The sequence below is a fragment of the Pleurodeles waltl genome, chromosome 2_1, assembly GCF_031143425.1.
Source record: "Pleurodeles waltl isolate 20211129_DDA chromosome 2_1, aPleWal1.hap1.20221129, whole genome shotgun sequence".
Classification (NCBI taxonomy): domain Eukaryota; kingdom Metazoa; phylum Chordata; class Amphibia; order Caudata; family Salamandridae; genus Pleurodeles; species Pleurodeles waltl.
This window is the reverse complement of record NC_090438.1, coordinates 272656739-272679640: the sequence shown is the minus strand read 5'-3', so window position 1 is coordinate 272679640 and position 22902 is coordinate 272656739.

Sequence of the window (22902 nt, the reverse complement as noted above, 5' to 3'; positions counted from 1 at the left end):
TTGGTTCGACACCCCGCTCAGCCAAGGTATGTCCCAAATAATTCACACTGCTCACCCCAATTCTGAACGTATTCATTTCCAACGTAACCCTTTTTTCCTTCACAATTCCCAATACAACTCTCAGTCTACCATACAAATCTTCTCTATTTGTTCCCCAAATCAAAATATTATCTTGGAAACACTTAACATCCTCCAGACCTCTGAACATTGCCTCCATTATCCTTTGAAACACTGAGGAAGCAGACGCCAAACCAAATGGCATACGTTTATAACAATACTCTCCATTCGGAGTGATGAAAGATGTCAAGTGCCGAGAATTTTTGTGCAATACAACTTGGTGATACGCTGAAGATAAATCCAAGGCCGCCAACAGCTTAGCACCTTTAACCATGGTCAACATTTCAGTAGTGTTGGGTAGAGGATGCCGATCGACCCAAATTCTCTCATTTAAAAACCTTAAATCAATACACATTCTCAGAGCTCCATTGGGTTTCTTAGCTAAAACAATTGGAAATAACCACTCAGAACTTTCAATGGGTTCTATAACACTATTAGCACACAATCTTCCCAGTTCTTTTGTTAGTTCCTCCCTTATAGCAATAGGAACATGTTTTGGTTTGTGGACCACAGGTACCACCCCCATCTTTAACTGTATCTGATGTACAAAACCCTTTATTCTCCCCAGTTTGCCATTAAATACCTCCGGGAACTCCTTCTCCACACACAGCACTCCTCCAAAATGGAATTTATCACATCACGGCGAATCATCACCTGTTCATCACTGTTTGGATCCAACACAATTTCCAATTTCTTCTGATACATCCACCCCAACAGATTACCACCCGTCCGTGTCACATAAACTGTAGTTTGTGTCTGATTACCTTTAAACTCTACTGTAGCTCCAAATTCCCCCAGTACATCTATAGGTTTCCCACCATATGCCACAGGAGTTACATTGGATTGTAATAATTGGACATTTTGTAAGCTGTTATAATCCTCTAAACTGATCAAAGTGAAGAATGACCCAGAGTCCGCCATCATCTGATATGCACAACCATTGATTTTCATCAAACACATAGGTCCCCTATTTTGTATTTGAGACACCACATATGCATCTTCTTCAACCAACAGCACCACATTCTCCTCACCGGAATCACTTTGGTTTTCTTCCACTGGGTAAGATTCCACCATGTACACTGACTTTGCACCCCTGGAATCTTTCACCCAGTCCCCTTTACATACCCTCATAAAATGCCCTTTCTTCTTGCACTTGGTACAAACTTTGTCAATAGCAGGACAAGACTGCGAGTTACCCAAGTGTTTTTTGCTCCCACAGCGATAACATTCACCAAACTTACTACTACCACCACCACCCGCCTGGAATTTCTCTTGCTTAGAAAAACATTTTGTCTGAACATATTGCACATCACTCTTCATACTCATTTGTTCCATGTACTTAGTAGTGGACTCAATATTACTGGCAATCTCCATAGCTTTGTCCAAGCTGCGGTTCTCCATTGTCAACAATTTTTCCTGGACTTTAGTACTGTTAGATTTTTCGACTATTTGATCACGAATTACCTCCTCCTCAAAAAACTTGAACTCACATGTTGCTGCTAAAACTCTTAAATCCCCCCCAAAAACTCTCTATAGATTAATTTGGCATTTGCTGCCTCCTGTAGAATTTGTGACGTTCCATTATAAAATATTTCTTCCTTTTAAAGCAAGCATCCAAAGCGTTTATAGCCGCTCCATATTCGTTAATCTCATCTCCTTATCCTGCAACCGGCACAATTGGTAAGTGTTTCAAAATTTTCCTACCCTCAATTCCCAAAGAATGTTTCAAGAGAGCAAGTTTCTTCTTTTGAGTGAAAATGTCTCCATCAATGGCATCCAAATACGCTTCGAATCCTTTAATCCATTGCTCCCAGTCCACAGGTGGTAACCCTGGTGAAGCCAAACATGGAATTGGAGGTAGCACTGCCTACTGCATTTTAGTACTTTTTTTTCTTCAAAACATGCCTAATAAATAGAATTCAAATTTAACTTCAAATTGAAACCTTACTCTACAATCAACACCATGACCCACACAAAACATGCATTGAAGAAAAATAGCAGTTTAAGAAAGATAAAAACAAACTTTTTGAATTGCCCGAATATGCCTAAACAGTTAAACAATTCACAGAACCTGTGTCCTTTTGAAAACCACACGACGATCAGCCCCAAAACGCTCCTCGAGAGGCCAATTCCTCTGTGAATAATCTTTAAACAATCCACTTCCTTCGACCGGGTGGTCTACTTCCCTCCGCTGGCACACATGATTAATAAATCACAACGCAGATCGCAGACGTCAGACGCGTAGCCCAGGAACTCCTTCCTTCCTCTGTGGCCTCGCAAGGAGTGCACGCATCTACTGAAATTGGACGCGTTGCCAGGAACAACAACGTCCGGTGTGTAGCTGCCCAGGAAACTCCTTCCTTCCTAGAGTACACGCGTCTGCTGGAAACTGACAACGTTGCCAAGGAACCAACAACATCTGACGCGAGCTGCAGTATGAGGTTCCACGTGATGAGAAACTGGATGCGTTGTCAAGGAAACGTCAGGCACGTAGCTGACGCGAGCCACTGCACGAGGCTCCAGAGGCGTTGCACGCACACTCTTTCCTGCAGGCACGAACACCGAGAACACGGACCCGATTGTTGCCAATTGCCAATTTCAGGTCCCCACTTAGCTGTGAAGCCTGAAACCACCAGTCGATGTTTTAAACACCAGAGCTCACCGGCATCGCACTGAAAATGTGCACCGCAGCCTTCCACATTAGCCGCTGTCGCTACCCTTTTAGAACTCCAACTGCGTAGTTCCAATGTCCCTCATCGCCACTGTAATGATGATGCGAGTCTCCTCAGGTAAAAATCATTACTTCTTTATTTAGGTGAGCTTCAAGGTACAGCATCCAACAGGGCAGCCAACAGAAACCGTAACTCCAAAGTCCCGAACGATCTTTTCACTCCCCATTCCATTACCTCACATTGACACTGCGCGTGCATACACACATGTAGGCAGGTGCAGGATATAACAACTCACCAACGGACATTGCTATATAAACTGGACTTCTAAAGTTACTACAGCCAAAAAAGGAACCCAAAATGGTAGTAAATGCACTCCAGCTCAGAGTTGGAGTAAGTTAATCAATGCCAATGGCCACCCTCTGGTACTACAGACACTAATACTGGTAAAGAAAATAATGGAAGTAGGGTCTTAGAATGAAACCCCAATAATGTTACATTTATTAAAATTATTTAAATTAGTTAAAATCTAAATCAATGTAATATAATAATAGATACATGGGCATTATAAGATATTTATGGGTGTTAGGGAAAGCCAGGTTAAGTGGCGAACTGCCAAAAAATCAGAAGTGTAGGAGAGATAAATAGAGAACATTGCAAAAGAATAGGGTCTGCCACTTTGTGTTTTCTGAACTGTGCTGGTTGACGCATGTGTGCTAATCACATTGGCGGTAAGTGCCACATACCACCATGCTGACTGCCGCCAACATACCGCGATCGCGGGGGTATACCGCTACGCGTATTATGACCCACACATAGAAATCCACCACTATACAGACACACATACAAGTCTGCCACACCAAAGGTCAGTGATAAACTGGGGGAACCAAAACCCACATTGTTATGCCAACAGAAATACGCCCACAGCATTATGACCCACGAATCACTGCGGTGGATATTCAACCACGGTAAACCATTGGCGGTACATACCGCTGCGCTCAAAATATACACAACCTACCAAAACAACAGCACAATGGACAATTCAAACTACACACGTCTGACACTCATACACACACTACACCCACACACCCACACCATTATAAAGCACACACCCACACTACCCACAATCCTTTACCACTACAAACAATTTACAACTGAGAGAGAGACACGCCAGGAGTACCCACAGAACCAGAGCCACAGAACACCATCACCCATACACCATCCACGCACCTCACATCACACACCACAAACACATCACCCACACACACTCACACACACCACTAACACTACACCCATGGCACCACAAAGACACCCCAGGTTCTCTGAGAAGGAGCTAAGAGTCATGGTGGAGGAAATCATCCGGGTAGAGCCACAACTATTCGGATCACAGGTGCAGAAGACGTCCATTGCAAGGAACATGGAGCTATGGCGGAGAGAGCCATGGACAGGGTCAACGCCATGGGACAGCACCCCAGAACAAGGGATGACATCAGGAAGAGTTGGAACGACCTATGGGGGAAGGTGCGTTCCGTGTTTGCAAGACACCAGATAGCTGTACAGAGGACTGGCGGTGGACTCCCACCTCCTCCCCCACAACTAACAACATGGAAGGAGGAAGTCTTGGCAATCATGCATCCTGAGGGCCTGGCAGGAGTAGCAGGTGGACTGGACTCTGGTAAGTCAACTCTTTACTACTATCACCCCCCTACCTGCATGCAATCACATACCACTACCCCTGCCCTCACCCCATCACCCCACCACCTCACATACACCCCACCATCACAACCCACCTATCCCAGTAATCAGCACTGCATGCACCACCAATGCATGGACACCATTCACAGCCCTGCATGGACACCCATCACCGCAGCATGCACAATAGTGACAATCACTCAGCCAACCAAATCACAACTCGCACAAGCCAAAGCTGCTTTGGTAATAACAACCATAGGGGGGAACATACCCATGCACAAGATGTCACACGCAGTAACAATAACACTGCATTTACATCCCCACAGGACCCCCACACAATGTCACTGGAGAGGAGGTGCCAGCAACATCCATCCCTCCGAAGAGGCCCACAGTGATGACAGCAGCTCTGCATGCCTGAATCAGGATGACCAACCTGGCCCCTCAGGGCCCTCTGGACAGTCGGTGACCCAGGAACAGTCCCATACCACCACAGAGCCTCCCCCCTCAGGAAACACCAACACAGCACCCACCCAGCGGGCCCATACCTCTGTCCCCAGGACACGTCAATCAGCAGTGTGTCCACCACTACAGGGACCCCAGGCAACCCCACAAACACAGGACGATCAGAGACCCGGGGTCAGTGGAAGTGGGCACAGGGTACAGGGGACAGATCCACAGGACAACAGGGAAACTTGGAGGACTGCTGTGCGACAGAGGAAGGACAGGCCCAGGGAACCGCCACTCCACGAGGCACTCACCAACATCCTGGGAGCATACCACCATTCCCAGGAGACGATGGGCCAGATACTGGCCAAATTGCAGGAGACCCAGCGGCTGCAGGAGGGACAAAACCTGGGGATCAGGGAGGACCTGAGGGACATCCACACCACCCTGGTCACCATTGCAGGGGTGCTGGCAGACATGGCCAACACCATGAGGGAAGAGGTGGCACACCACCGGGCCCCTGACACTAGTCACACCGAGGAACAGCCCTCTACCTCTGCTAAGGCTAGTGGACAGGAGGCCCCGCCACAGGAACAACAGGCCACCAGCACCCCTCCCCCTGCAGAAGGAGAACCACCACGCAAAAGGTCCCTGCGATTCAGGCAGAAGCCAGAGAACATTGCCAAGACCCCCACCAGGAAATAAGACTCCCCTGAATGTCACCCTTGTGTCCCACTCTGTCACCCTGCCCACCTTGAACTGCCATTGCCCCACTCCATATTCCCCCTTGGGCAATGCACCTGTTATACCAATAGACTGGCCTCTATCCTGACATTCCTCCATCATCAACCCAGCCCATTGCAATACCCCCTACACTTATTATCACACAAATAAATACCCTTGGAACTAATACAAGTATGGAGTCTGTCACTTGATTGAAATATGTATTAGTTTAACAAGCTGTAAACATTGCAATTCGAATGTACAGTTATATATACATAGGTATGACCTGTAGTGGCCAGCAGTAAACACCCCAGGAGCCAGAGTGGGGCACAGATATCTGAAAATAGAGATGCCAAAGGGTACAGTAAGTGGCCATAGAATTTGGAAAATCAGTTTGTCATGTACAATGTCCTACACAAAACTGCAATAGAAGGTGAAGTTAAAGTGTCTTACCTGTGTGTCACTGGACGTACTGTTGAATTATAGTTGTTCTGTTGTCCACATCCTCTTCCTCTGCCTCCTCTTCATCGCGGTCCACAGGCTTCACAGCTGGCATACAACTATCTCCAGCCTCATCCTCCTGCAGAAAGGCACCAAGGGGGTTATTCTAACTTTGGAGGAGGTGTTAATCCGTCCCAAAAGTGACAGAAAAGTGACGGATTTACCACCAGCCGTATTACATTATATCCTATGGAACTCGTAATACGGCTGGTGGTATATCCGTCACTTTACCGTCACTTTTGGGACGGATTAACACTCCTCCAAAGTTAGAATAACCCCCCAAGTGTCTCAAGGCCAGGTTGTGCAACATGCAACATGCAACGATGATCTGGCACACCTTCTTGGGTGATTAGGCAGATGGAGGCACCAGAATCTGGCCTTCAGGAGGCCAAAGGTGCGCTCAATGATCCTCCTTGTTCGCCCATGTGTCTCATTGTAATGTTCCTCTGCCCTTGTCCTGGCATTCCTCACTGAGGTCAGTAGCCATGAGAGGTTGGGGTAACCAGAGTCACCTGTAAATATCGAGGGATACCTGTTAGCCAGACACTCACCCTTAGTGCCAAACCCACACCCACATACCAACATCCACTGGGTGGGGACCATGGGCTCACCTATTAGCCACACCCTGTGCCTCTGGAGTTGAGACATTACATATGGAATGCTTCCATTCCTCAAAATAAAGGCATCATGCACAGACCCAGGGTACTTTGCATTGACATGGGAGAGGTACTGGCCCGCCAGGCACACTAACACTATCTGCACATTCAGAGAGTGAAAGCTCTGTTGATTTCTGAACACCTGTTCATTTCTCCAGGGGGGGTGGGGACAAAGGCAATATGTGTACCATCAATAACACCAATGATGTTCGGGATATGTCCCATTGCATAGAAGTCAGCCTTCACTGTGGCCAAATCCTCCACCTGGGGGAATACGATGTAGCTGCACATGTGTTTCATCAGGGCAGACAACACTCTGGTCAGCATGTTTGAGAACATAGGCTGTGACATCCCTGATGCCATGGCCACTGTCGCTTGGAAGGACCCACTTGCCAAGAAATGGAGCACTGACAGGACCTGCACAAGAGGGGGGATACCACGCGCAACTTCGCATTGGTTATCATTGGGACCTATGGGTTCCAGGAGCCAATGGCAATTTACCATTGCGGGAGGCGGTCGACGACCGCTGTGCAACACATCATTGGTTATCATTGGGGCCTAAGAGTTCCAGGAGCCAATCGTGATGTACGCCGGCAGTGACGGTACGCACTGCAGCGGACGTGACTGCCATTTTCTATCTGTTCACTCACTTGCTATCTGACCTTCAACAGGAGAGGACCTATGATGAAAATGCTGCTGTGACCTGTTTCTGGAAGCAGCCATGGCTCAAATGTCTGGGGAACGGGCCCCTGCCTTCACTTCCGAGGAGTTGGAAAGACTAGTGGATGGGGTCCTACCCCAGTACCCTTTATTTATGGTCCTCCAGACAAACAGGTGAGTACACTGTGAGCACGATGCGGGCCACCAGCTATCAAAGGCAGGAAGGGAACACAAGCCAGCAAGGGCAAGGAGGCACCACCAGCTAGCAAGGGCAAGGAGGCACCACCAGCTAGCAAGGGCAAGGAGGCACAACCAGCTGGCAGAAGCAAGGAGGCACCACCAGCTGCCAAGGGCAGGAAGGGAACAACAGCTGTCAAAGCTAATGTCAAAGGAACGGACGCCGCAGGCAGGATGGATCTGGTGAACAAATTAAAATAATATACACACAGTTCCAAAACACAAGAGGGTTTCTTTCAGACTGATGGTTCTGTATTGGATGGAAATCAATTCATTCGAAGCAAAAGCCCTCACTCACCTTTCGGTGACATGCTTCATCATAGGGCTGTGCTCATCGTCAGGCCGGCGCTGCAATGCCTGACGGGCCCCACAGGGGGGCTCTTTGCCGGAGATCTTTTGAGAATAGTGAACAACCAGTCAAAAGTATTTTAAGGATTGGTATAAGGGTAGTTAAAAATGCCTAGAGGTAAAAAATGCTATTTATTATGATACTAATACCTCTGACATGATTAAAAACGACTCACTAAATCTCACAATGGAGAACAGTGAAGGTAAACACAGGATCCCCTGTGTTACTCTATATAATCGGTCAACATTTTTCTTGCTTTTTAGTCAATAAATGATCTAGTGCGATTCGTCAGGACCTTGACACGTACCTAATCCTTTAAGCAATTAGGGACGCATAATAGGAAAATCAGAAACCCTCCAAATATTAAAGGTAGGGCAACATCGGGGAAAACATCAGGCTTGAGAAATCCACTAAGGTTTCTGTGTAGATCAGCCAACTCTGGTAAACCTACGTGCACTGAGAGACCCCGGAACTATGGGATGGATCTGGTGCCTGGGGCTGGAGCAGCATCTGGGCAAACAACTCCAGCCATGGCACTTCAGCCGTCCAAGGCTGCAGGGGAAGGGCTGGAGCCTTCCCCTCACCACCGCCACCTGCACCGCCACATGCACCACTGCTAGCAGCACCACTGCCAGCAGCAGCAGCCCCAGTGAGCAGCCGTCTGAGGCTGCATGGGAAGGGCTGGAGTCTCCCGCCACCACTTACAGCACCGCCACCAGCACCGCCGCCAGCACCGCCACTTACAGTGCCACCTGCTCTGCCACCTGTACCGCCACCTGCACCACTGCCAGCAGCACTACTGCCAGCAGCAGCAGCCCCAGTGGGCAGCCGTCTGAGGCTGCAGGGGAAGGGCTGGAGCCTCCCCCCACCACTGACAGCACCACCGCCAGCCCCGCAACTTCCACCATTGAGCAGCCATCACCACCGGGGAGCAGTGTGTAGTCGTGACTACATGGGCTGTAGTGCGTCCTGGCCCCTGCAACAACTGTAGGGTGTGACACCCAGGTGAGAGACTGTGACCTTGCACCATCCAGGATCTGCATTACAGGGCAGAAAGCCCCCTCCAGAACCAGTGTAAGAAGGCATCCACTCACCCCCTCCTTGCCAGGATGAAGCAAACCTGGCAAAAGGCCCCCTCCAGAACCAGTGGAAGAAGACATCCACTCACCCCCTCCTTGCCAGGATGAAGCACACTGGGCACAAAGCCCCCTCCAGAACCTGTGGAGAAGCCATCCAATTGAGAAACGGTGGCCTTGCACTCTCCAGGACCAAGCAGTGGGCAAACCACCCACTAGAGAGACTGTGGCTTTGCTCTCCCCAGGACCAGGCAGTGGGAAAACCACCCACTTGAGAGACTGTGGCCTTGCATTCCCCTAGACAGAGTGATGGGCAAGTAGCCCCCTCTAGGAGCAGTGGCGTTGAACCATCTTCTGGCTGAGGTGTCCCCCTTTCCCCTTTCCCCAGAGGTGCCTGTGTATCTTTGGCCTCATGCCCCAGTCAAGTGTGGCCTTTGCCTATGTGTTATGGCCCTGTGGGCCACGGACATTTTGGAGTGGGCATTGTCCCTCCATTTGTATATATTGTAGATACTGTTTTGTGCTTTAAGGACGTACTTATCTAACTTTTTATTATTACACTGACTTTACTCACATCCTTTTGTCCTTGCGTTATTCCTGAGGGTTATGGGTTGGATATGTAATGTTGTTGTTAGTGTGTATGGTGTTGGAGTGGGGGTGTTGCATGTGTGTGTCACTCTCTTTTTCCTCCCCCCCTCCCTTGTGTGCTTGGTGCGGTACTCACCGTGGTCGTCTTCGCCGCCATTCGTGTTCTTGGTGTAGGAGGAGGTAAACCAGCATGGGAAATATGTGCAAACCGGGTTCCATGGCATCGTGGTTCTTCTTTGAGTGTCGAGAGGTGAGTCGTTTCCCTTCTGTATACTGTTTCCGCCGTGCTTTTGATGGCGTTGGTACCGCCCCGGAAAAGGTGGCGGATTGGCCTCTCATAATACAGTGGGCGGTACATTGTCTTCCGCCTGGCTGTTGCCCGTTACTGCCGCTGTGTTTGTTGCTACCGCCGTGGCGGTCGGTGTGTTAAAGTGGCTGTCTGTGTTGGCAGTTTCCGTCGTGGTCAAAATTACATTTTTTTTACCGCCGGCCTTTTGACTGTATTACCGCCGCTTTATCCCCAACCACCAGGGTTGTAATGAGGGCCATAGTGTCTGCGTACATGCTGCTGACAGAATTATTACTTTAAAAAACTGTTGCATATCTCTTACACATTTGTGCACAGGATCCTTATGTGTGGTTGGAAAGGTGTATTCATGAAAGGTGGTTTATTGAACCTCCTCCTTGTCACTACCAACATTAAACTGTCACTCTTTGAACCTCTAATGACAGGGCGGCATGATGGGAAACAGTGCTGCTTACTACTAATCACTGCTGAGATCATGTGGTGACACAAGCATGCTACAAGCAGCTGTGTGCAGCTCCTAGCTCCTCACAACTATGTCCAGTTGCTGGGCATGGCCCATCTTGATGTTTGAACAAGCCCTGTACATCAAGAGAGCAAGAATGTGGAGCTGCAACAAATAATTGGTTCTCGGCAGCACATATGCTGGGATGTCTTCTTAAGCATGGCTGCAAGACCATGTTGAGAGGAGACCTCCAGGCTCATGTGTTGCTCTGCACTTAAGGTTCAGCTATAGGTCAGAATGCAAGGTTAGGAAGTCACTCTGGTTCATGTGTGGCATGCACTTTACAAACATGTATATATGCGTTTGATGCTCAGAGGTTCAGCTACTTGCATTTGGTCTCTCTCCATCCCTTCCTGGATTCATAAGAGGCATCTAAGTATATGCTACAACCTGATGACTCAAAAATTGGTCCTTATTTTTACTGCAAAAAAATCATGGAGAGATATTACAATTCAGTGGTTTTAGTAAAAAAGTCTTTTTGAGCTATGCTGTATTTGTAAAAAGATACAATCTGGGCTAACCAGTTTAATTGTCAAATCTATTGATTTATTTAAGAATTTCTAAGGCATAGGTTTCTAATATAAGTCCAGGGCGACAGGCTCTGTGCCAAAAGTTATTTGATAACTTCAGACTATATAATGAGTGCAATTAAAATGTATTGTATATACAATTGTCTAATGTGTACATCCTAAATCCCTAGAAAGTTCTGGCCCCCAGGGAGCAATGTTGAACAAAGAAAATATGTAAAGTAATATTTACCATACTTTAATTCAAACACCACTGCCCACAGCCGTTGGCCATGCCCAGTTCATTGTAAGCATGCAGCCAACCTTACACTGTTGGTCTGTGAGTGGGTGTGTGACTGTCTAAATGAGTTTGTCACTGAGTGTGTATGGTTATATGGGTGTGTATGTTAGTGTGTCAGTGTTTGAGTGGCTGTGTGAGTGCATGTTTTAGTGGCTGTTTGGATCTATGAGTGGGTGTGTGAGTGGTTTTGTGGGTCTGTGAGTGGGTGTGCATGTGGCTGTATGGGTTTGTGAAGGGTTGTATGTGTGTGTGTATGTGTGTGAGTGTGTGGATGTATGAGTGGCTGTGTGGGTCTGTGAGTGGGTGTGCAAGTGGTTTTGTGGGTCTGTGAGTGTGTGTGAGTGGCTGCATGGGTGTGTGAGTAGCTGTGTGGGTGTGTTAGTGGGTGTGTGAGTGTTTGAGTGGCTGTGTGAGTGGCTGTGTGGGTCTGTAACTGGGTGTGGTAGTGGTCTCGTGGGTCTGTGAGTGCATGTTAGAGTGTTTGAATGGGTGTGTGAGTGGGTCTGTGAGGGGGTGTATGTTTTTTTTAATTGAGGCTTAAATATGTGGATTCTCACTGGGGCCAAATTTGATGTAATTCGGTTCAGCTGTTTGATGAGTCACACCAAAACTTTCCAGACAGCAGCTGAAGTGAGTAGCAAACAAGTTTATAAAATTTGTGAAGATTTGACAAATGGAGCCAAAGTTGAACGCTTTACATTTTAAAGAATAATGCAAGTCACTTAGGAGTATCATGCTACTTATAGAGGAATGCAGCTGAAGGCTGATTTCCTTTATATGATTATGGAACTTCAAGGGAGTTTACAAATATCCTTTTTATGTACAGTAGTGGGTACATTATTCTTTATAATGCATTGTCACACCATTTGATATCCCACAAACCACTTAAATCCATGGTGTGTAGATCATTAAATAGTTGCTTTAATTATGCTGTGTGACCTGACCTGCCTCCCTCCTCAGCTTTTGGCTCTGGCAGTAGACACTATGACATCAGAACTCATCTGAAATAAATTATTACAATTCAGCTGCTAAGTCATTTCTTAATAATAGGCAAATGGGTGTGTTACAATACACCTATTGTAAAGAAATTATAGACAGATTTATTTTTATTCTGGGATTGCAGAATCCCATGTTATAAAACATCAGGCATTTTGTAATGGCAGTGAGGTTTTCTGCTTTTTTTGTTTTCTTCTCTGTTTTGTTCTGCTTTACTGTAACGTGATTCTGTTGTATTACTGATTTAGGTTGTGTTCTGTTTTGACAGTTTTGTTCTGATGTGCTCTGTTTTGGTTTAAACATGTTATTATGCTACTTTATGTATGTATTCTGTTATGTTCAATTGTTTACTTTAGATATGTCAAAAAATGGTGCTAAAGTTCCAGCCAAAAGAAGCGCATACATTGAAAGTTCCTGTGACAAGCAATCATTCACCACTGTCGAAGGTGGCAAAACAGCACTGTCCCAGTTCTTTAACCACTTAACTCACCAATCAGCCCAAAGCTGTGGCAGCCATTGTGTCCTAACTTAATGCTACTACTGATAACTTGATATCTTCCGTCACCAGTATACAAGCTTTCTGCTCTGAAGAAGACCTTCCAAGAAATCATAAGCCCAACCTGAAGGTCAAAACGCTTAAGCGCACTTTGCAATGCAAGATAGGGGCTAGTAAACACAAATAAAATAGTGAACCATGTGATTATGAAGGTATTGATTTACCATCTTCAGATAGCCAAGAAACAGAAAAAAAGATAAATGCTCCATTTGCTGATGACTTGCAGTACCTGAAAGACCATATGTGTGGAGGAAAATAATACTCCCCTCTTATACAATTTAACAAGCATTACAATATCATTGGTTCACAAACAAAAATATTCTTTTATATGTTGGACACATAGGTTTGCTGACACATTTGTGAACACTTTTCTATCTTGAGAAGCTCTGTATTTATTTGTCGTACACTTATTAATGTGGGTATGTGTTATAAGCTGTATTCCCACTTGAGAGTAATAACATAATACAAATAGGTTGAGGTAGATAGAGTTCATGAAATATTACTTATGGTAAGAGGTCGTGGAGTAACTATGGAACTACAAAAATAATACATACAATTCATGGTGAATGGGGTTTCTGTGTATTTTGACTGGTAAAGCATCCCACCCCTTATATTCACAACAGGATCATTCCCTGTCATAGTAAACCACATGAACAGTGGTATATCACACCAGCTTGCTCCCACATCTCTCTCATGTTCTCATGTATGAGGTGATAAAGTGGCTTCTGGGTCAGAAATTACTATCCATGAAAATTCCAACCTGAGAAAAGATTCCCAGAAGAGCTTTTGCTACCACTCTTGCAGTCATGCTCCTCAGAGGTACTTTCTCAGGATATCTGGTGGCGTGATCCATGACAACCAAGAAGTATTTGTTTCATGACAGTGAGGGGATCAAATGGACCTACTATGTCTATACTACATCTAGTCCTCCTTGCTCAACTGGAACACCTACAACTGGTAGAGGCACTAGTGGTGACTTTGTCCTCTTGACTTACCACTCACTTAGCAAATGGAACAGATACTACAGAACCTCTCTATGTCTCTGTGCATCCCTGTCATGTAGGAAAAAAGAGTCCACCCCATCCTGAGTTTTTCTGATACCCAAATGTCCTGCCCAGGGCACTTCATGGCCCAGTGACAACAGGATGCTGTGGCTGATATTAAATCAAGTATTCCATCCATCACTTTATTTGTATGCCTTAGTGTGCCACCCTAAGTCGGACAAGTATGCCAAGATGTGGGTCCCATGCTCACTGTGCCAATGGAACCAACCTATACCCAACTGATGAGCCCTAATCAATGCGAAAACGGTCTTAGGTTGCTTATGTTCCGGTTCAGGGAGGACATGGCCTGGTAGTTCAGCCTAGATTATTCCTATGGGAGTAGTGTCAAGCCTGAATTTCATACCCTTTGGTCCACACTGAGGTGACATGGGAGGCAAAAGAACGATGGTTTGGGGTGCTACCCCGAACCATTGCCCGTGGTTAGAGAAATTGCAAGCATTCCTCCCATCACCTTTTTTGTGACCCAAAGACACCTCTCAGAATATGGACAGCACCTCCTGCCGCATTTCGCAGCTGAAGGATAGGCCACCCGTTGAGGCCTGTGTGAGGAGGGAACTGTGCTTGTTTTTAATTGTTATTGATTTTTACTCACTCGTGGTGATAATGGAATGCATATCACTTTGCCCAGGTAAGAAGCAATGTGCTCATTTGTTTAACAGACTGCTGTGATAGTGTTTTGATAATATTAATGTACTCTGAGGAGCGATCATAATCATGTTTTTGTTAATTAGCCTTTTTCTGCGCGCATGCCAGCCTGCGTTGTCCATCTATATTTGTAAAGCCATAATCATAACCCACATTGTTTTTAATAGAGACGGCAATGTCATTCAATTTGTATATGCATGCTGATGGTTTTTGCTCGTCGTTCAGTCCTCTGTAATAAGAATTCAGTCTCAACATAGAACACAATGTAAAAGCAATGTAAACAACATATTCGGCACACTCTGCCTTAGAACAGTATTGATCATTTTCACAGGAATGCTAAAGGGATATTACATTATTGGTATTGAGATAACGGTTTGTATCAATTAGTCAGGTGACATTAATCACATGTTTACGTTTTTATTATATGATAGATTGTATTTCTTTGAGGTGAAATGTATGTATCCCTTTACCCATGTGAAGTGAATTTATCTTAGCTCAAATTAATCACATCTTGATACGGGTTTATATCTGCATCTATGTATGCCCCTATACCATCGAACTAGAAAATTTGCTAGTTGCATTTAAATTGGTTATTGTCTAACAAAGAGATACGCTAATTTTCATTTTGTATCTTTATACCACAAAATCATAGACACTATTTAATTTATTTAACTGGAAAAAATAATTTACACTCTAACTGCTCACTTAGATTTCTAGTAGTTATCATTCAAATGCAACAATCGTAAACTATTTCGTTTTTGCTTCCAATATTTTAGTTTTAGAATTGCATGTGTTTATTGGCAAATGACAATGAAGCAACATATCCTACAAAAACGAGCAGTGGTATGGCCTCTATCCCTGTTTTAAGCTGACTGGTGCGTTACATAATTGAAAGGCAGAGGTATATATTTGCTTTTGAAGGAACATTAAGCGAATATGCAGCAGTGTTTATTGACATCTCTAAAGAAGTTATAGAACACAATGGACTAAGGTAACACAAAGCAAAATAAGAAAACAAGAAAAACTTAGTACACAACATAACAATCAAAATAGAACACAAAACAACAGCCTTAATACCACAGACAAGGACAATGCAATACACCACATAAAATAGTACAAAACATCCCCGCAGTATGAGAAATGCTACATGAGAGACCTGACAGCCTTAAGGTGGTCTTCCCCCCAAACGTTTTGCTTGATTGCCTCATATTTTGCTGATTTATTTTTGTCGGGCTTATGACTGTGGGCACTTTACTTCAGCTGCTCAGTGCTAAAGTGTATGTGCTGTCTCCCCTAAACATGGTTTGACTGATACATCCCCAATCAGCATATTTAATCTACTTATACATCCCTAGTAAAGTGCACTACATGTGAAAAGGGACAGTAAATTAAATGCTACTAGTGGGACTGCAGCACTACTTGTGCCACCCACTCAAGTAGCCCTTAAAGATGTCTCAGGCCTGCCATTGCAGAGCCTGTGTGTGCAGTTTACACTGCCATGTTGACATGGCATTTAAAATCCCTTGCCAAGCCTTAAACTCACCTTTTATTACATGTAAGGCACTCCTAAAGTAGGCCATATGTAGAACATTGATCAGGGTGCTGTGGGACTAAAAAGTAGGACATGTGCTTTAAAGTTTTACATGTCCTGGTAGGGAAAAGCTCTCTATGTCATTTTTCATTAGTGTGAAGCCTACCCTACTCGTAGGCTAACAGTGGGGGGTTTGTATTACAATTAATAAGCTGTGATTCCTAATAGAGAGAAGGTTGATCTGTCATGTTTAGTACCTGTGTAATTGTAATGATAAATTCTCTTTAATCGTAAAGTTGGAGAATGGTTACAACTTTGAAAATGCCACTTTTAGAAAGTTGCAAAAAGAACAAGTGATGGGCGGAATGTTGAACAGTGTCAAACATTCACCCCAGTACAGAGATCTGGGCCTAAACCCATCATTTTCTTGCTACTCATGCCATTCCAATTTGGACGCAGCCATATGAAAACCAGTCTTGACCCTGCTCCACATAGGAACAGCCCAGCTGGAGCTGCCAGTCCATGTCCTCCCTGGACTGGAACTATTCATCCTTGTACCTGTTTTGGGCTAGCACCCCTCATCAGCCAGGCTGGCTTGACTCCAGTGGCATGGGGAACACTTGACCCACTTCTGGGCATACCCGTCTTACTTAGTGTGACAAATGCAAAAAAACAAGTGATGGGTGGAATGCTGAACAATTATAAACATTCACCCCAATACAGAGATCTGGGCCTAAACACATCATTTTTTTGCTACCCATGTCATTCCCATTTGGACCCAGCCATGTGCAAATCAGACTTCTCATCAACCTACAACAGCATCTGCGCTTTGCTTGATGGAAGTCCTACCCTGCCAAGTGATGCCAATCCAGTCCTGGATGGTTATAAAGTGCTGCAACTACCAAAACCTGCACATTGATGCCATTGTGCTGATCAGAACCACTGCATCTCCCTGGACGCAGACGCATTGCCACTGCCATGAGGATTGCAGACACTGCATCAGTGACTGAATCGGGCATTGTCTCCAGCTTCTAATGTATTTCCGACTTTGTGTGGCTTGGAGCCAATGCATTGTCTACATCTGAAGGATCAGCAATGTTGCATCGCCTCCTCTGCTCCCCACCGCTCGGCTTTAATGTCGATGTATCCAAAAGCTGTGGTACTTTTTCATCGGGGCAAGGCTGGTCCCTGTATCAGACCTGTGCTTCATCGCGGTCTGCTGAACATTTGGATTTGCCCCTTTTAAGCACTACAATCTCATTGAATTTTTAAAAATTAATACGTCCGTTCATACTTATGGAGTTTTGTTGTTTTTGGTCATTTTTGTTAATTAAATAAAGCTCTATTTTTCTAATGGGTGTGGGTTCTTTTTATATGATGTTTTCACAGTTTTACTGTTTGAAGTGTTACACAAATATTTAACACATTGCATCTTAAATTAAGCCTAATTTAGGGTGTGTTTGTGACTTATTATGACTGTGGTTCCTGCTTGGAAATGGTGCATACCTCTGCCAACCAGAAACCCAATTTCTAACATAGGTGATCAGTGGTCAGGATAGGACGACTTGTATTTGTGCAGTATCATACAATGATTCTACTCCATATCAAGAGCATTATGAGTTTAAATTCTCCACTTTTTGTTTTTTTTCAAATTTTCCCCATTCCCATTTTTTCTGTTGTGTCTGTGACCTGACCTGCCAAGATGGAGTTTTAGATGGCCAGCTCAGGGAGCTACACAGTGACCCAGCTCACATGGGATTTTGCCAGGAGAAGAGTTTGCTTTCCAAAGGGAGCACTAAGAAGGCAGAGCTCCAAAAGGCTTTGAGAATGAGTGGATGCCCACCAGACCCACACAGACAACAAGGAAGAGCATCAGAATATGAGGAGGAAATGGAACAGGACCTTCCTGAGGGTCCTGACATGTGACCTGTTCGACATGGGGGAAACATCCTCACAGGACTGGAAGTCCATCCACACGCAGGAAGCAGTGTGTCATCTAGGAACCTGTCCCCAGAGTAGCTGGAGGACAGGATGGAGGAGAGAAAGCTTCAACGGAAGCTTGTGAAGCTAGAGAAGGAACAAAAGATTGCATAACTAGAGAAGGAACAAGCTCTAGAGGAAAAGTGGTTGGCCTCCTCATACTACTTTCCTTTCCAAAGTAGTATGAGGATGGTCCCATTGCATTTGCCAAACAAAACAATGTGTGCAGCATGGTTCAATTCTGCACTGCAGTGTTGGCTATGCAGTGTGCATCTGCTTCTGTTAATGTGGCATTTACAAAGCTTTCAATGGATTGCAAATCAAAACGAAAACAAGGTGTTTTTCCCTTCCCTCCCAGTGCCCACTCACTTCCCTTTGAATACTGCATTCCTTTATTCATTCCGAAATTCTGTCCCAGTCTATTAAAAAAATTGAAAAAAAACATTTTTGGCATGTGCCATATGTTACAGGACAAGTGGTTTATATGGCTTCCATAATGGAAGAATGTCTGTTCAAATTTTTACCTTTTGGCATTCATCAACTTTCAGTTTCATCTACAGTGACTGACTAAGCCTAATCTAAGCCACATCATCAGTGACCCCCATACTATTCTATAGCAAAACCTCTATCGTGCCTACCTAGCCTTTTCCATGTACCCTCCTGCAGCCGACTAAGAGCCTGATTTGGATCTCAGCGGAGAGGTTACTCTGTCGCAATAGTGATGGATATCCCATCCATTAAAATAAAAATACCATTGTTTTCTATGGTATTTAGATTTCCGCAGACGGGATATCCGTCACTGTTACGATGGAGTAGCCCCTCTGCTGAGATCTAAATCAGGCCCTAAGTCAGGTTTCCTTCCTTTATTGGCAAGTGAATGTGTTTGATTCAAGTAATTTGTATTTGAGGGTGAGGGCAGGAAGTAAAGTGGGATTAAATGTCTGTGATTTCGTGTTTTGCAGATGTGATACTCTGTGACAAATGTGTCCAATAAAATCTAAATATTGTGTCCTTTCTCCTGTACTGCAGTGGATCATTTTTCCTACTTCTACTTAGGGCAGACAAGATATCTATTGTCCGCATGTCTTACATGGCGTGTATGGCGTATTATTCATCTGCTTCTTTGGAGAGAGGGTAGAATTGAAATGCATTTGGAGAAGAACAGGGCCATTAGACTCAAATATAATTTTTGTCCATGGCAGCGGCCCCAGCTGCAGACTGCAGAGAGCAGCAAATCTGTACCTGATGCCCTATCTAGTAAGGCTCTAGTCACTTAGCACAAGAATAGAGTACTTGCACTCCATAGTGTATGATGCCTTACTCATTAATCAAGTTATTCGTTTTTCTTTCACTCAAAGGCCCTCATTACCACCTTGGTGGTCGGTAATAAAGCGGTGGTAATACCGCCAACAGGCCGGCGGTAACCAAAATGGAATTATGACCGCAGCAGAAACCGCTCAGACAGACAGCCACTTGAACACACCGACCGCCAGGGCGGAATCAACAAGCACCACGTCGGTAACCGCCATCAGCCAGGTGGAAGACAATGTGCTGCCTACACTATTACGACCGGTCTATTTGCCACCTTTTCCGGGGCGGTACCAACAACATCAAAAGAATGGCGGAAACAGAGCTCAAAAGTCAAAGGACTCACCTGTGGAGACTCAGGGAACTTTCATAACGCCGTGGAGCCCGAGCTGCACATATTTCCCATGCTCGTCTACCTTCTGCTGCATTATGAACAGCAACGCCGGCGAAGACAAACACTGTGAGTACTGCCGCCTAGCACACAAGGGAGGGTGGAGGAAAAAGAGAATGACACACACATGCAACACCCCACCCCCAACACCATACACACAACCAGATGCACTAACATTACATATTCCCCCCGTACCCCTCAGGAATAATGCAAGGACAAAAAGATTTGAAGAAAGTGAGTGTAATACGATAAAATAGCATGAATAAGTGCATCAACATACAAACATATATACATGTTTACAAATGGAGGGACACTGCTCAGTCCTCAATGTCCGTGGGCCACAGACCCACAACACATAGGCCAAGGCCCCACCTCACTCCTGCAACAACATGGAGAGAACACTACAGGGGCATTAGGTCGAAAATACACAGGCACCTCAGGGGGATGGGGAATGGGGGGCACCTCAGCCGGAAGATGGTACAACACCACTAGTCCTGGAGTGGGCAACATGCCATGTACGCTGTCCTGGGGAATGCAAGGCCACAGTCTCTCAAGTGGGTGGTTTGTCCACTGCTTGGTCCTGGGGAGTGCAAGGCCATAGTCTCTCTAGTGGGTGGTTTTCCCACTGCTTGGTCCTGGGGAGTGCAAGGCCACAGTCTCTCTACTGGGTGGTTTGCCCAATGCTTGTTCCTGGGGAGTGCAAGGTCACAGTGTCTCTAGTGGGTGGTTTGCCCACTGCTTGGTCCTGGGGAGTGCAAGGCCACAGCCCCTCAAGTGGGTGGTTTGCCCACTGCTTGTTCCTGGGAAGTGCAAGACCACAGTCTCTCTAGTGGATGTCTTCTTCCACTGGTTCTGGAGGGGGCATTGTGCCCAGTGAGCTTCATCCTGGGAAGGATGGGGTGAGTGGATGGCTTCTTCCAATGGTTCTGGAGGGGGCATTGTGCCCAGTGTGCTTTATCCTGGGTAGGATGGGGTGAGTGGATAGCTTCTTCCACTGGTTCTGGAGGGGGCTTTGTGCCCTGTGATGCAGATCTTGGGGAGTGCAAGGTCACAGTCTCTCACCTGGGTGTCAAACCCACAAGATTTGCAGAGGTCAGGCCACACAACAGCCCATGGAAGCAGGACTACACACTGTCCGCTGGTGGTAACGGTTGCCCAGTGGTGGCAGTGGTGCTGGTGGCGGTGCTGGCAGTGGTGGGGGTGGCTCCAGCCCTTCCCCAACAGCCTCGGACGGCTGCTCACTGGGGCTGCTGCTGCTGGCAGTGGTGTTGGTGGCGGTGCTGACAGTGGTGGGGGGAGGCGTCAGCCCTTCCCCTGCAGCCTCGGATGGCTGCCCACTGGGGCTCCTGATGCTGGCAGTGGTGCTGTTGGCGGTCCTGTCAGCAGTGCTGGCCGTGGTGGGGGAGGCTCCAGCCCTTCCCCTGCAGCCTCAGACGGCTGCCCACTGGGGCTGCTGGCAGAGGTGCTGGTGGCGGTGCTGGTGTGGGTGCTGGTGGCGGTGCTGCCAGTGGTGAGGGGTGGCTCAGCCCTTCCCCAGCAGCCTCAGACGGCTGAACCACCATGGTTGGTGGTGAGGGCTCCGAATGAGTCCCAGTACCAGGCCTCCTGTCCTTCCTGCCTGCTGGTGCCGGCCCTTTGCCCGTCCTGTCAGCAGCCTGGGATTGCTCCTTGCCCTTCCTTGTAGCAGCTGGGGGTGCCTCCTTGCCCTTCCTTGAAGCAGCTGGGGGTGCCTCCTTGCCCTTCCTTGATGCAGCTGATGGTGCCTCCTTAGCCTTCCTTGCAGCACCTGGTGCAGGTACCCTTTCAGTGTGGTTGCCTGGTGCCCAGTATCCTCTCCCACCTGGAGTAGCTGTCGACACTACTGTGGCCGTGGACTGGGTGGCTGAGGTCCTCGCCTATATTCTGACCACCCTGGCCTGAAGTGAAGGACGGGGGGAGCGATAGGGAAGAGGTCAACGGTGGAGAGGAAATGCTTCTTAGGGACATTGGGGTAAGAAGAGGGTGAACGTTTGGTAGTGGAGGAAGTGGCTGTAGGAGGTGTCTGTCTTCTGATTTTGGGTGCAGGTGCATGGGCTGGATGCTGTTGTGAGGGGGATGGCAGTTGGGTGTCTGAGTGCTTGCATTTGTGTACTTTGAGAGGAGGGGGCACAGACACAGCGGGAGAGGACACAGGGGATGTGTGCATGGATGTGGGGGTGGTGACTGCCAGTGAGGGGTGTGAAGTGATAGGCGTGATGGTGATGGTGGGAGTGGATGAGGATGTAGTGTATGCAGGTGTGAGTGCAGACGCAACTGGGGCGGAGGTGGACGGGGAGGAGGAGGGGGACCCAGTGGAGGCAGTGAATGTTGGTATGTCTGCATCTGGATGGTTTTTTGTGAGTGCCTGTGGAATGATGTGTGGTGCTTGTGTTTGCCTGAACCACTCCTGTGTGTTGTCTTGTGTGTGTCAAGGAGACCAGATCATTGGGGCTTGCGCATGTTCCCAACATGTCCACCTCTTGGCAGCTCACAAACTCCACTAGTTATATAGCACAGAGTTAAAGAATGGCCAAGTGGGGGAATGGGTTTTGGGTTGGGAACAGCGGGGAAGGAGATCTGCGGAAGCAAGAGTTAAACAATACAATTGCAAGATTAATCACAATGACTTTCAATAAGTTTTGTTTCAAATAAACACTTATACTGAAAACCTGAATGGCCTCAGGCTTCACTATAACTAGGCCTCAAGAATCTAGATACCAGGAAATCAAGAAAAGGTGATACAAGGTTTTCATATGAACATTCCAGAATTAACATATTATATTTTTTAACAATAAACACTCTCCAAATAGTTCTTAGAATAATCTCTTATGCTCTGAACACTGAATAACACTCTGTTGGATCTGTATTTCAAGAATACTATGAACATTGAATAACACTCTTTTGAGCCTGTGTTTCAGGGATACTATGAACATAGAATAACACTCTATGGAATCTGTGTTTCAAGAATACTATGAACATTGAATAACACTCTCCAATAAGTTATTAGAATAGTCACTGCATTATAACAAAGATCGAAGAACACCTGGTTTTCTCTGCATGATTCTTGAATAACACTGCTACGTCA